Genomic DNA, 10,697 nt, shown 5'->3' with positions numbered 1-10,697 from the left:
TAGGTATGATGCTAAGAAGCTTAAAATCTACCCTTACCTTCTTAGTATAAGAATAGCATAGAGTGCATCTAACCTAGAAGAGATATTAAACAATCAAGCTTGACCAATCTAAACAACCATAACTCTTACCCAGCCTAATCCATCCCTAAGATCCTATCACACTACTCAAATCTAAAAATCATTATGAAGAATACAAACCCATAAATTAATGAAACTACCATGATTAGAAAGATGAGATAAAGATGAACAATTTAATACAAAGAAGTGAAAGCAAATACTCAACAGATTTAAAATTATGAAGATTACAAAGTGCAAAAATTACTAAAAGATGAAAAGGAACAAACTAAGCTAAAAATAGTAAAAACTAGGTTATGACATGTCTACAGGGTCTCACTGCGGCCACAAGTGCTAGTACATATATATAATAAAGAGGGGGAAGCCCTAGTTAGCTAGAGGACAAAACAGAGAGTCAGCTGCAAGTGCTCGACCATGCTCGGTCGAGTGCATAGTCGAGTGGTTGGTCCGTCAAGTAACTCCAGTCTTCGATCCGGAATGATATCGGTTCAGTAAAACAGGAATAACTCTTAAAGGACAGCTCCGATTGACTTGCGACCACCGGCGTTGGAAATATAACTCCATTTCCGACAACTCTCATGAAGAAGGCGGAAGCTAAATCGCAAAGGAAGATCTTCATTCGAATGGATTTTTGAGAAACTCGTTATGAAACCGACCATGTACTCGACCGTGTGCCTGCTCGAGTGCCTTCTTTTCCCTTCCTGGTACTTTCAATCATCTTTTTTAGCTCTAGAAATAACACCAAGTCCTTCATTATCCTCTTAGAGCTCCATAAAACCTAATAATACTCCAAATGCACAAATGTATGCAATCAGTAGCGGACCCAGAGAAAAAATTTACCTAGGTCAATAATTTTTTTTATTAACAGTTAAATATTTAAACACACAAAAAAAGAGATTATTTATGTAGTATAGGAGAATTGAACCTGGGTTTGGGGGTGTCAAACTACTAAATAAAACCAACTTTGCTACAAGAATTTCAGTACTGCATGTGCAAAAAAACTTTATTTCAACATTTTACCAGGTCACTTGACCTGCCTAACCACTACATGGGTCCGCCGTTGTATGCAATGCATGCTTCTAAACATCCTAAGTGCATATTTGGACATAAATAACTATAAAACCTAAGGAATCACTTCTATATGATGCAAAACATGAACTAAACAAGGCCTTAAATATGGTAAAATATAGGGAAAATCGGTATATTCATACTCCAACTAAGGGAGTATGTTGAATTCATACCCCACCTATGACACTGAGTAAATCCATACATTAACTTAGATAAAATTCAAATTTGCTACATCAACTCGAGAAATTGTGTAAAATCATACACGAGCCGTGACGGTGTTAAACAACCGTTAGCGGTTGCTTACGTGGCTTCCACGTAAAAAACGACGTCGTTTTGAGAAACGAGAGAAATAGTTTCTTTTGGTCAAAACGACGTCGTTTCATACAAAATCTACGCACCATCATCACCAAATTCCATAATATTGGTAACGGCTAAAGAGAGATGAAAGCATCATTAAACCTAATACACAAGCAGTGAATTCAAAGAGATACTGTCAAGTTACAGCTATTTTACCAGCCCAATTTCGTCGCCTTTTATCTGCAGCAAACCATCATCTTACCACAAAGCTTCCAAAAGAAACCTGCAAAACGAGAAAAGAAACGTAAGGAACATGAACAAAAAGAAGCAACAGCGTGTTAAGAGGAAGGAACAAAACCCTTTGAAGATGTTAACATAGAGATGCTTCATTGCTTCCCTCCGATCAATCTTTGAAATAAGTTCTCATAGTCATTAAAAATCAGAACTCAATTCTCAACTTAGAGAGGGTAGAGAAGAAAATACAAACTAAGCAAATACCCAAAATCCTAAACACAAACTGATTCAGCTACTTAGTAGCTACTATGTAAACATCTAACAAAACATCTAAGAATATCATTCTCATAATTAAACCAAAATAACAAGTTAAGGTCAGTATAGCTCTAAGTTACAAGCTCAAATCAAACTGATTCACCTACTCAAGCTACTATGTCGCTACACTGACTTTAACTTCGACCAATTTTAAAAGCAAAACCTACCGTCTACAAACTTACAACTCTGCCCGCTGTTCCTGCAAGTAAATATTATCGCTGGTCACTCTGTGCCTAGTTAGGAGTTTTAAGACAAACATGATGCACACTAGCTAATTAGAGCATAAGCTTGTCGAAGGATAACATAACCACTACAGAATCATGTGATCACATAAGCTTACATTTGGTTATACGCAGTTGGAAACTAAAGAGGAAAAACTAGTGTTTACCTTGACGTGTGATTCTTCAAGTTCAATTGTCATCAACTATTTCTGAAATCACATAACCTTTATCAGGAAAATGCAAAGAATAAGAATGAGGGGAAGTTCCAAAGAGTGAATGCATAAAAAAAAACAATTTCAATAGATGAACACAAAAATTATCACCGCTACTTTAGAATCTGAAAATCAAATTACTGACTCTCTTCAGCTCAATCAGAAAAAATTAACTCAAAACTAGGACCCGACCCGCGCTACAGCGCGGGAGAATATTTTAGTTATGTTTTAGGGGATAATAATATGTAAGATGTTATGGTATCTCTTTACTATTATAATTTAGGTTCATTCTATTTACTACTGATGCCAAAATCACAATAAAATAGAGCGAACTCACTTTACATTGTGAGATTTTATTATTTTGTACATAATTGCTTGAAACCGGTTGTATACAATTGAAAGGACCTAGCGAGTGAAATATATAATAAAACAACATATAAAAATAATGAATTAATAAATTTATAAGTAGTTGTATACCATGAATGTGCTTACCATATTGTATACCCATAATTTGACGTACAATATTGGTTTTTAATAGTGTAATATATACTTCGTTCAAAAAAAAAAAAAATAGTGTTATATATATGTATATGACTTATAATCATGCGTTATTGAAAATGTCTTTTAAATTTTAAGTATCATAATTTGGGTAATCAATTGTTCTCTAAACACTTTAAAATTGGGTCTGGGTCTAATTTTGAAGATATTTTTAGATTTGGGCTTCTTTGGCCTTTTTGTAATTTTTAATGTCCAATCTCATTAACAGGTGAATTTGCCGTTTTTAATAAAAATCTTCGATCAAACAAACAAAAAATACGACTTCAACTTCACCCCTTCATCTCCAATTCATCAACCTTAGTTAGATACCTAAGTTACAGGGTTTCCAAAAATCACAACTTATTCAATCTCTCAAATCCTTTTCCTAAATCTGTCATATCCTAAATGTTTACACAAACAATTAGTCGAAAAAACTCTTTGGGTTTATGGGGTTGTCGAATGTTTCAATCGGATTGATTCAGTTTCGCCCAATCGGTTTTCATTGTTCAATTAATCAATTGAATTGTGCGGGTAAGTTGATTTTAATCCGGGTTGCTGCTGATTATATAGTTTCGATTTCATAGATCTATACTCTTTCTCTACTGTTATATATGTAGGGAATCCAGATTTGGAAAATTTCAGTCCATGTTTGAGCACAGCCACCCACTCTATAAGTTGCTAAAAGTTATGAATAATTTTTCTTTAAATTTCCTCGATTTTACATGTTCTAACTCTTTCTGTACTGTTCTATATCTCCAATTCAGTTTTGAAAACGAGAATTGCTAATATTAAAAATAGTATATCATTACCGTATGTGATTGTTTGACATGTTTCCTATATTTTTTTGAGTACATGTGAAAGCCTATACTATCAACCGATGGATATATATAAAGACATCATGATATTCGTAAGATAAGTAGTTGTTTCTTAAAATGTTTTAAGTTGTTTTTTATTGGAATATTACATCTTTACTGATTAATTTGTTTTGCAATTTAATCCAGGAAATGGAATGAGAAGTACTTCCAGTAACCCAGTTTATTACAATAGAGTATAATGACATGAAGCCATAAACAGTAAGCTTAATTTCTGAAGTTTTCAATCTTTGTTTAAAATTTGTAGAACTTTCCAATTTGTGAACTTCTTGTTAGTCTAGAAGTTTTTAGTTACTGTTTAAGTTATTGTCAAAGAACGATTCTAAATAATTTTTTGTGGCTTTGTATTGAATTGAAAGAATTAGAAAATGTTATCTGGGAATAATTGGTAATATACTGACCAGGTGTAAGTATTTTTTTGATTCAATGTCAGGAGATTGATTAACGTTTTTTGGAGGAAGACTTATTGATAAGAGAGGATAAGTTTTAGCAGAGAAAAAATTGAAGGTATGTCCTAATTTGTTTGTTTAATAAGAATACTTTTCCTATGCTTCTTGTTTCTTTGGTTGCTTGAAAATGGAAGATTAGTTTGAGTGTTTTTTATAATAAAGATTAAATCTATAACAACTTATTCTTTGTCATTTATTTGAAACTTGAAAATGATAACAAAACATAGGAATAGGGAAAGTAATTGAAAAAAAACAAAAAATAAAAAACAGCATAAAAAAACAAATACTTCATTCTTCTATTAATCCTCTTGCCAAACATGCTTCCTTGTATGATGGATATACAACTCCATCATAAGTCCTCAGATCTTCGTCACTTAATGGTCCTTTAAGAAAACGGAAGAGAAGTTTTAGGGATAAATTACCAGTAAACTTACTTGAAATAGAAGTAGTTCTTCGAGTGTTCAATGATCTCTTTCTTCGTTCGAAGCATTTTCCTTTAGGGATCCAAGTAAAAAACTCAGGAATCTCCTCAAAAGTCAGTTGTCTTGCAACTTCACAATTACGGTTTAGGTCGAACCAAGCCTTAAGTACTGGATCTGTAACATTCTTTGGCTTTCCAATCTTTGTCATGTTTTTACTGGAAAAGGTTTTTTTAGGCTAAGCTCAGTTTGTGGTCTTTGTGGCAAAGTATGAAGTAAGGAAGTTATATAGGTGGTGAAGTTTAGGGTTTTTAGGTTGTAAATATATCTTATTAGATCTCATTTGTGCTCTATTCTATATATTCGTTCAGAATATTCTAAAATAACTAATACAGCTTATTCACGGGAATACTATGATCTTCAAAATCTTCTTAATAAAAAGTAAATATGTTTCGAATGTTAAAAAATATTATAATTAAAGTACAATCTTTTAATTATGGTAAAATGCTTTAAATAGTTTTCAATGTTTTAAATCTTTATGGTAAATTTTTTTTGTTAAACTATATAATAGATTTAATATATTTACATTTTCTTTAAATTATTTTAGACTTACATTCCTATAGAGAACATAATATAATAAGGATACAATCTTTTGATTATGTGTGGATAGTATTACATTACTATATAGTACGTAATATAAAAAATGGAACCGTTTATAAAATTAATATCTTAAGCAAAACAATGGAAAACTATTTGGTTTACTTAATTAAAAAAGTCAAGAAAACAATCTTTCGTAAAAAACAGAACACATGATCGAACCTCTTATAAATTCTGGAATACTTCTTTGAACACTACATTCATTGTCTGCCTTTGAATCTCACCTTCCTTGTCAACAATCAGAACTTTCAAACCTTTCTTAGAAGTCAAAATAAATTTGCTTGAAGAGGAAAGAAACATAAATTAAGCTATCGTGATATTGTAAATAAATGTGTCTTCTTAGCCACTTGCAACATGAGCATCTTCAAGAGCACCACTTATCGACCCAATACACAACTTCTTTGAAGAAGATGAATGCTCAGAACTCTCACCAGAAACATCATCTTTCCTTTTGGAAGATGGAGTTGTGGAAGGTGTTGACAATGCATTAGCTTGTTCTGAACTTCCAGTCAACAATAAGCTTTCCTGGTAACAATATTAAAAAGAGTAGACTTAGATACATCAAGTTGGTAGATACAAATATAAAATTTCAATTCACGTGAAACTCTACATTGTACCTGATCACAACTGACAATTGTAGTCAAATCATCATCACCTTCAAATGTCTCCAGTTCGTCACCTGGCTCATTTTCAAGCCCAACATTCGCATGAGAGACCTTGTAAACATCTTTGCCTTCTCTGATGTTATCCTTTCCAATAGTCACGACGAACTGAAAAGTCTTCCCAACTAACTCTTTCAATGGTTGAGGGATGTTTGTTGGATCTTGCATCTAAAGTTTAAACAAAATCATTAAATCCATAAGCGCATATCTAAATTATTTTGTGAAAGTAATGAGATGTTAATATGTTACCTCATCAAAATGGCCATCGAGAAGCTGAAGAGAGCTGTGTTGTACTATCAATTTGGCTTCTTTCTCAAACAGGATACACTTAAGTTGTGCAGTTGAATCCATAACACAGACAGTCAACCTATACCTATAAAACACGTACTCACCAGGGTTAAGAGGTTGATCACTTTCAAACAGCAGTAATATATAGTTTAAAACGATTTAAATTACCTTGGTTCAACTTTAGTAACATTTTCATTACAGCCAGCACACCAAAACAATGTCTTCTTGTTTTTTTTGACAACCTCATTTTCAACTTTGGGAACCTTGTACACTGTGGTATTACACTTTAAACAGACAAAGTAGTACCAAGCATACTCTGTATCAATCGCATAGATTGAGCAGAAAATCTTGAATTTCCCTTCCTGCAAAGAAATATAATTTTAGTTTATAAAATTCATGTTTATATAGTATGCACATTAGTAATCAGTTATATGTACCTCATTATATGCCCTAATTTCTTCAGTCGATTTCTTTTCGCAGTGTTTATAGGCTTGAGCTTTCTTATTAACTGCTAACTCCTTAGGTACACCTTGTTTGATTGTCAAGGCAAGACCATCTTTAGGCAGCCTATTTTTGTCGAAAAAATTATAGTCAGTAAATTATCACAAAACAAATTAAATGCTAATAATGGCTTACATTTCACGAAACTCCACAATTTCTGGATAGTTTGGATCAATCTCCATTAACGAAATGCCATAAGCATTTGATACTGATCGTTGACCTAATAAATGAAAATGTATAAGAACTTTTTATCTTTTAAAAATATATAATAAGTAGAACTTCTATCGATATTTTTACCTTTGAAAGAATTGATCTTAGCAAAGCGCAACAGACAAATCACCACCTGTTGTCTATTGTTTTCACAAGCAGCTAGGATTCTCTCAGCAAAATCACCCCACAATGTACATGATAGTCGGTCATCACTATATGGTTCATGAATAAAGATAATTTAGTAAATAATTATTAGAATAACTGAACTTATTGACGACGATAATACCGTATGTCTCTCAGCTCAAACTCAACTTTCTTCTTGTCCTTGTTTTCGACTTAATGAATCTTAAGTTCGCCGACATTGACAACTTGACCTACGACATCTGTATAATCATATTTTTCGCACATCACATATAGTTACGATTAAATAACTATAATTAATTCTAACAAAAAGTTTTAACCAAGATACTTACCAACCAAAATGTTTTCATTCAATCCAGCTTCGTCAATGACCTTCTCAAAGTCAACCAGTTGGAGGAACATGTCATTAGTCAAGGACGCACATGGCACCATGGAGGTGATGTTGATCAACGTCATACGGTAAGGATGGTTCGTAACCCTGAATTTCCCAGTGGATCTAGTCATTGTGAAAGTATCAATGATTACCCATTGCCCCGATTTGATCAGTCTCTGGAACTTTCCAAACTGTGGTTTCTTCACAGTTGCATGTATGAGGGTACCCTATTTAACAAAGGGAAAGATATTAAACTTCAAAACACTTAACAATACATAACAATAAAGCCTAGTAAAGAGTTCGGTAAGCTTACTGAAATATCAGCTAGAACCATTTCAATGGTTTCTCCAGAATAGGCAGTGTTTTGCTTCCAAACATGAATGATTTTGACATGAATTCTCCATCCTGTTTTGAATGGCCTAATGGACTGCAGATCTGTGGTAGGGACGTTCTCGGCAGCCATTGGAGAAGGTTTGAAAGAAGAAAGGAGAAAGAAGAAGAAGGTATGGTGGTTTACGATTCGATAAGTATCATAGTATTTATAGGAAGTCTCCATTAGGTATAATTTGATAGTATATTTTATGGTATATTCTTAGCATTTCGGCAGTAAATCTTAGTAGTTAATTACGTAATATATTCTTAACAATTTCTTTAAAATGATGATCAATTTTCTTGGTGCAGTTAAGGATTCGAAATAAATTGGAGTATGAATTAGGAATGAAAGACATAACTAAAAACGCGGTTTGGTAAGATTTTGGAAGATTGATATCTGTAAAATTATTTCTATTTGAATTTCGTTTTCAATGAAAACGATACATAAATTATAAATCTATTTTGCAGGGTTATTTCCGGAGGCCCAAAATAGCCCATTTTTACATCAATATATATCCGGATATCCAATTGATAATTATCGGGTAATTTTAAATTTTTAACCCGATTCAATAGATTTAAAAGTCATCTTTAACCTTAATGATATGTGTTAAGATAAATTTCGACTGGGGCATTTTCGGGCAATGAGAAAGTTGTACTTCTCTTTTACTAATATAGGGATACTCCAAACAAACATGTAAAGATTCAATTTTTTCACTTTAGGAAACACTAAGCCCAATCCCCAAATCGATTCATACTTAAATCAAGACATGCAAATGCAAAATCAAAATTAAAAAATGGTAAGAAGTAAAGTACCCACGAGAACTCAAAGAGCTTGCTAGACTTGGAGAAGACAATAACAGCAACCTCGTCGTTGTTTTCATCAGAAAGAGAGACGAGAGTAGATGAAAGAGACGAGAGAGAGGGGACGAAGAAGATCGTGGAAAAGAGGAAGAAGACATAGGTTACGACGTCATTTTGACAAAAAACTATTTCTCTGGTTTCTCAAAACGACTCGTTTCTTATGTGGCTTCCACGTAAGCAACCGCTTACATTTGTTTAACACCGTCACGGCTCGTATATGCATTTTACACAATTTCTCGAGTTGATGTAGCGAATTTTAATTTTATCTAAGTTAATGTATGGATTTACTCAGTGTCATAGGTGGGGTATAAATTCAACATACCCCCTTAGTTGGGGTATGAATATACCGATTTTCCTAAAATATAGTGACATCACCCTTCTTTCAAGTCAATTGTATTCTTGAGTGTCAGGTCTTTTCCGAGTTGAGCTTGTTAGAAAGTGTTAAGTTCTAACCAAAAAGAGTAGGATCCTGTGTAGTTCTAGTTCGCGTTATCCGGACTAGTAGGACTAGGTGATAACTTGATTTTGGGTATTGGGTATGGATTTGTGCAGAAAAGTGAAGTGTAAAAAGAAAGTAAAGGGTAGAAAGTCTTTAGGAGGGGGATGTGTTTTCAAAGTTTACAAGTCTAGTAAGGGATTTGGGTTGAGCAAAATAATGAGTTGTTGGTTTTGGGCATAAAATGAAAAGATTAGACAAAGAAAAGAAAGTAAAATGTTTAAGATGTCTATCCTTAGAAGAAAAGAAAAAGAACCTTACTGATAATAAAGATTTCCCAATCCGCTAGAATGATAAGAAGTGAACTCCACCTAAGACCAAGTCTAAAGAATGAAAGAATGGGTTTGAGATGAAGTTTCTGATGAAGGGTAGAGATAGGACCAACTTCGGTTTGGAATGTTTTTTGGGTAGACAGGGCGCTGCTTTTGTATGCATCAGTTGGTTTCAACCTTTAGCCTTCTCTTAAGCTCAACTCCTTTTCGTGAGAGAACCTTGTTCTGTATCGATAAAACCACTTGAGAAGGAGACCATCTACGTCTCTAACCTTTTACCCTAGCCAAATGAGTTCAACGACATTGCTTAGCTTGATTCACGGTTCTCTGTTAATGAATGTTAAAGGGAATGCTTGATAGGATTGCATGTGTAGATTTAAGAAATAAAGTTCCTTCACCATGCATCATAGAACTAAAAACAAGGACCTTGATTCTAACTACTCTATTCAGCATGTTCTAGGTTCTGAGACCCCATCTTCAAACCTCTCTTCCATACTTTGTTCTTGGTTGTTTGCTTGAGGGCAAGCAAAGAATAAGTTTGGGAGAGTTGATATGTATATATTTTACACTCTTTCATCATGCATTTGTCATTCATTTTGTTCTCTTAATTCATTTTTTTGCATTGTTTTAGGTCTCTTTTGCATAACATGCATATCTAGGTAGTCTTTGCATTGGTCTTGCATGCATCTTGCATATTGGAGTTGTTTCAGGTGTTTTAGGGGATGTCCAAACCATAAAAAGCAAACAGGGAGAAGGGAAGCAGTTCAGCGACCCAACCTTCCACGTCTTTGATCGAGTCGAGTGAAGATATTACTTTGGGATTCAGCTTTCGACGTGTTCATTAAATTTGTAGGGAATTTGGTCATCTTTCCAATGCCGTTTAGTTCAAGCTAATCGGAGTCGTGGTTCATGAGTTATCGCCGTTTTAGTGGATGCACGTACGTTCTGAATTCCAACTCGACCTGCACGCAAAGGAGAGCTCCCACTCGATCGGATGTTAGCAGCGACTCGACCAAGACGTCCCAGGAGGGCTCCTGAGCACCCTCAAGACATGACTCGATCAGCAGCTCTCAGACGGCACCCTCAAGATGTGACTCGATCAGCAGCTCTCAGACGACACCCTCGAGACGCGACTCGATCAGCAGCTCTCAGACGACACCTTTCA

At 34.2% G+C, this 10,697-nt stretch overlaps 1 long non-coding RNA gene across 6 annotated transcripts; it reads left to right on the top strand.

The window, feature by feature from the left end:
• Positions 1-3,218: 3,218 nt before the first annotated feature.
• LOC104730534 (uncharacterized) lies at positions 3,219-9,055 on the top strand. 6 transcript variants are annotated; one of them, XR_015575419.1, is made up of 8 exons: positions 3,219-3,490; positions 3,577-3,866; positions 3,961-4,032; positions 4,265-4,338; positions 7,518-7,617; positions 7,965-8,034; positions 8,213-8,277; positions 8,372-8,575. It is a non-coding gene; the product is annotated as an uncharacterized LOC104730534 (long non-coding RNA). The 6 variants fall into 6 exon arrangements; XR_015575420.1 differs by lacking the exons at positions 3,219-3,490; positions 3,577-3,866 and adding an exon at positions 8,624-9,055 and having other exon boundaries at positions 3,875-4,032; positions 8,372-8,445; XR_002034000.2 differs by lacking the exons at positions 3,219-3,490; positions 3,577-3,866 and having other exon boundaries at positions 3,875-4,032; positions 7,976-8,034.
• Positions 9,056-10,697: the final 1,642 nt, after the last annotated feature.

This window comes from Camelina sativa, chromosome 12 (genome assembly GCF_030686135.1).
Source record: "Camelina sativa cultivar CO46 ecotype springtype chromosome 12, ASM3068613v1".
NCBI classification, from domain to species: Eukaryota; Viridiplantae; Streptophyta; class Magnoliopsida; order Brassicales; family Brassicaceae; genus Camelina; species Camelina sativa.
Note: the sequence above shows the minus strand (reverse complement) of the source record. Positions and strands in the feature narration are given on the sequence as shown.